We start from the raw sequence: 5,632 nt of genomic DNA, 5'->3' as shown, positions 1-5,632 counted from the left end.
TACAACACAATATTAAAGTTTATTTGTCTTTGAGAAAGCACATCTTTGATTACTATAAGCATTTATTATATTTAATATTAGATTTCTTTACAAAGACTGCAATACATTCCAGTGATCTCATTATCAATGATTGAAAATTGGCTGTGAATATGCATTTTTAGTTCTTTCATATAATACTATCACGTTATTGACATTTCAAACTTCGATGTTTGATTTGAAAACACAATGGTTTAAGTTTCCTATTTTAATATACAATATGTAATCAAAAATTAAAAACATAAATAAAACTTGATTCTATGGATTCGATTCACATAATAAGGAAACACCCAAAGGAACAAACTTTAAATATAATTTAAACTTTTAATACATCTCTCTCTCTGTCTCTCTGTCACTCTCATTTTTTCTAAATCATTTTCTGTTCCTTTTTAAAAAAGACATAAACCGTTAACGTAATTGTAAACATTTTTATTATAAATGTGTCATAACCAAAGAGATTCAATTATACTAGCTATAGAGAGGACATTATGAACACATTCCTTCAAATATATTATGAATAGTCAGTAGCGCGTCTCACAGACAAACTACAAAACAGTACCGAATAGTAGTTTTGTTAGCGTTCGGTTTTTGTTCCTAATGTGCCCTCTATTAATATTTTAATGTCTATGGCCACACTCAAATGTTAAGCTAGCGCTAAGGCTGTTTATAAAATGCCTTAAAACTTTATCCTTTTTATATAACTTAGTATATAACTGTACTATATACATCGAGATTATATTGTCAAATTAAAAACAATGACAATGTTCACTTGATGTATACACAAACTAAATGTATGTAATTTAATTTTTTACATTTTATGTGTTAGAAAAATATGTAGATAACAATATTTAGTCAAATGAGACAGCGTTTATTCTTTTAACTACTCAAAGTGGAGTTAAAGATATAAAAAAAATAAAACTCCTACGTAAAAATGTCAAAGATTTAGTGTATTTAATAAAACCCACTGCTTCGAAAATGTTTATTTGATTTTACATAAAATAATTTTGATATTAGCCCAAATGTACTATAAAGTTATTGACAAAACAAATAACGTTACCATAGCAACCATCCATACATCCTGTTTTGCTTACGTAACCATTGAATGGAAAGAAGTGTGTAAAAATTAAATATTGTCAACTGATTTATATTTTTCTAACACATATGAAATACAAATTTCTGTGTACGTTTTTAGTGCGAGCTAGCTTGTGTGTAAATATTTTTACGTGAATCAATGGAGGAAAAATTTACTAATGGTTACTAAATCAACCTCTCAGTGTAGGTTTGTCTTACTAAACGTTCACTAAGGGGCTGCGTTAGTGACCACTAGACAACCACGAGTACAGCAGTAACACCGAACTACGTTTATGTTTTTTTTAATGTTTCATTTTTTAATATATTTTGTGTTATTACTATTGAAGGATCATTTAAAAAGTTAGTTGTATTTTGAATAAAAATACCTTAACTAATTTCCAAAAATTATTGATGTTATTTAAAATTGTAATTCTAGCACTTGTTATATTTCCTTTCTTTTGACAATTTCAAGTAGTTTTTTTTATTCTTGTTAATATTTTAAGAATTTATAATCTTATATAAATATAATATTTATTATGTATTTAAAGCACATTTTAAATTAATTTTAATAAACACAAAATATAATAGTTTTAATGATAAATTAAGTATTAAAATGTATTTCTTATTTCTATAAGCTATAATAAAACAACTATCTGAACGATGAAGGGTATGTTTTGTGCCATAAAAAATGGCCAATCTGCGCATTCGTTAGCGTTTGTAAAGTTAACATCTCGAGGAGCAGAGCAACTAATTGCTTTCAAGTTATTCAGATTTTATATTCTTTTCCACTTAAAAACATTTAATTAGATAATCCAAATCAAACTGTGAGATGAAAATGTTAAGGATTGTTTTATAGGAAACTATTGCAGGAATTATTATACAACAAAGTTGTAAAAGCAGTTAGTTGCTTAACTTATTGAGATTTAACTAAAGCCGTAACATAAGAGTACTGCACTTCTGTACCTAGCGGTGTTATATAGTTGTTGCACATAACATTAATTATGAAATTTCTCGTGCCTATACTTTTATATCTAGATATTTTTGATAGTATAATAAATATAATTCAATTTAATATATTCTATAGTTAAGAATCACGTGTAAATAATCACGTATTTCTCAGCAATTTATAACTTTATCACATTTTATATTTATTAGATGGTAATCGAAATAAGGTCCTGAAATACTAACTTAGATGTAGGCCTCTAACAAGATGGATGGATAACTGGTTAATATTGAAAAGCTAATTCAGGGTAATAATTGTGAGAAAACTTATTCCTTCTTTAGGTTGAAATTACTTATTAACTTACTCCCCTGGCGCATCCACCCAAAGTGGGTCTTGGCCTCCGACACAAGACATCGCCAAAGTAGCCTGTCTTGCGCCTTCTTGCTTGTAGCACCCGCAGATTCAGCTCTACGGCGCCTACGGTTGAAATTATGAACTTAAAAATAACAATATTTTACATAAACCACATGTAAAAAGGCAGGAAATGAAATTACTAATACCGATAAAATAATAAAAGAATCTTAATACTTTTGGAAAGATTTGCTTTCATAAGAGTTTCACAAATAGTCAAAGTCAATTGGACGGAAAAAGAGAACGATTATTATGATCCTTGCGAGAGGTCTACGTCTAACAATCTTTTGGAAGATAATGATATTTATTAGAAAATTATATTATTAAAATGATATTGCACATTAATAATATACTACTTTTAATTAATTGAGATCATCAGTAATAATTTATTGATTTTTCTATATTTTTTCTCTAGTTCCTATCTGATACTGATGTATGGTTTCTCAACAGCGATTTAAAAAAGCGTCAATAGGCTAATGGTTAAGGGTACGGATTTCCGATCACGAGGTCGGAGGTTCGAATCCCGCCATTCGACTATTGTCGTAAACCATATCCTAGCACAAGCCTAGAGCTTAGTTTGAATGGTAAAAGAAATATTAGTAAATTTACAAAAAAAATTGCTAATATTTTATAAAAAAAAATTAAAGTATATTCATATGTTTTTATGTATTATGTTGTTACAGTTATTATTTATTGTGCAATATCTTTATATAATGATGGATTTGCCTGAAGCACGCTTCATGCTGTTAGGCTTATATACATATATATTCTTAAGTAAATACATCGTAATATCGACTACCTAATCTTGTGATTTTATATACACTTTAGCAAAATATTGTCTGTAGTGATTAATTTCAATGTAGTTCACAATTTTTATTACAGTTTTGATGTTGTGAAAAGCTCAATCGTGTTTGTTGTGATTTTTTTATGCAATTTCGATGTCGTGAAAGTTTTTATATATAAACGCTTTTGCGCCATTTTCAATTTTGTACTTGCACTAATTGTTATTTTTTAAAGTATTCATAAAAAATATTTTCCAATATTACAAAACTAAAGAAATATAAGTAAGATTTAGTTATTTTCAACACTACCAGTTAAGTGTTACTATGAGTTTCCATTGTCTTAACATCTCTACAAAAATATTATAATCTATAATATATAAAAAAGACAGCTTTTTGTACAGAATATTGACAATGAAAACCATCATAGAACTGTTAAAAACAATTCAAAATAACGTGTCTTAAACAAAATCTTTGTTAAGCAAATTGTCTATGATAAGTTGTAAACTTTAAGCACGATTTCTATTTATCACATTTTGTAATATTTATATTCAATTCTAAAGCACTTCGTGAATGTTTCGTTTAAAAATTATAACAATATTTGCTTAAGAAAATTTTATAATAAATTTATGAGAATAACTGACATAAACTCGCAGTAAACAGGCTGAGTTATTTTGTTGAGTTTATAAACATTATTATTACTACATAACAAGCTCTATATTAACTCTTTATCAACAAAGAAACACTAAATGTACATAAAGAGCGAGCTTATGTAAACGAGAACGTAACATTCACCGCATTGATCAAAAGTTAGTCTAGTCATGTATTTATTTTTACTCAATTTATAACACTTATTATTATAGTAAACTATAAATAAATCAAAGAATTTTATTTCTAAACTAATAATAATAAACATAATTAACTCATGATAACACAATCATCCTTTAAGTGAAAAGGTGTAGGCAGAAATTGCAAAACATATTACACGAAAACTATTTTCACACTAGTTTAGAATTTGGATATCAGTATTGTAAGGAAGAAAATCCGACACTGTGCCGGTGTACTGGCGCAACACTAGCCTTGCTAAAATATCGACGTCCCCTCACTAATCATTCTGGCACTTGACTTGGTAACAAAAGCTCACCATTCGTGCCAAATGATTCTAACTAATAATGTCTAAAAGTATAAAGTTCTAGTATCTAGGTTTATAGAAAAATTACTGAGAACTTTCAATTGTTATAGAAACTAACATTACATACAGCAGAAATCAATAATAAATCATGCAATATTATTGTTTTTTGCCTTAACTATAAATAATAAGAATCGAAAAACTTAACTCTTTGTTTAAGAGGGCATTAAATAAATTTTTTATTTAATTTCATACAAAATATTAAAAGATACATATCTATCTATAGGATTGAATATTGATTTCGATAGCTACCAGTCATTCTACTCGTATACATGTAAACAAGACAAGCTATGAAACTGAGAGTAAGTTAGTGTCGCATTTGTCGGTCTGGCTGGTATGAGAGGTGCTCTTTGGCGTCGCGCCAGCCCCCTAGCGGCGACACTCACACAAAGTGGAAACGCTAAGTCGTTTGATATTGTGAACGTTGTTAACAATTGAACAGAATTCTATTTTTAAATTGCTTTTTTGTTTATGTAAAAGTATTGGTCTGAAACAACTGAGGATAATTCAGTGACTTACTGATATCCTAAAGCAAGTTTTCCATCTATTTTTTTAAATTTAGACAACGCATATGCAATTGCGTATCTATGGGCAACGGTCATTTTGCTTTTTCAACGATCTGGGGTAACAGCTCGCTCGTTTGCCACCTTCTGATAAAAAAAATAGTACCTGTGTAAATTGAAAAGAAATAAGTATATATATTCGCGTATTTCGCTTTGTGTAACTAAAATAACTTGGGTAAATAAAGTACAGTAATAAGTCTCAGTTACTCATAGCCGAGCGGTTCCGGAATCCCTCGAGACATTGACGACATAAATTCAATTTAGTTTTTCTGAAAGCATTTCTCGGAAATAATATTACAAGTCGAACTTTCTTACTAAAGAAATAAACAAATAAAATGTTATTTAGCAATACAAATATTTGAAATTTAGCTCGTGTTTTATTCATTTAAATTCATCGCCTACGCTTTTAGGTAAATTTTGGATGAAAACTAAACTTTTCTCACTTAACAATCTTCTGTTAGGACAAAATAGATTTTTAAGTTTGTTAATTTAAAAAACGTACTATTTTATGCAGTATAGAAAAATGCAATATTCCTTTTCATAAACTATTGAAGGAATTTTAGTATTCGATAGGAAGTTTTAATTTGGTATATTTGTAGGTGTGGTGCACACGCGCGACTGGCGATATGAAATTCCGCTC

The sequence above is a fragment of the Papilio xuthus genome, unplaced genomic scaffold, assembly GCF_000836235.2.
Source record: "Papilio xuthus unplaced genomic scaffold, Pxut_1.1 DF826945.1, whole genome shotgun sequence".
Taxonomy (NCBI): domain Eukaryota; kingdom Metazoa; phylum Arthropoda; class Insecta; order Lepidoptera; family Papilionidae; genus Papilio; species Papilio xuthus.
The sequence above is the reverse complement of the archived record's forward strand: the minus strand, read 5'-3'. Positions refer to the sequence as shown.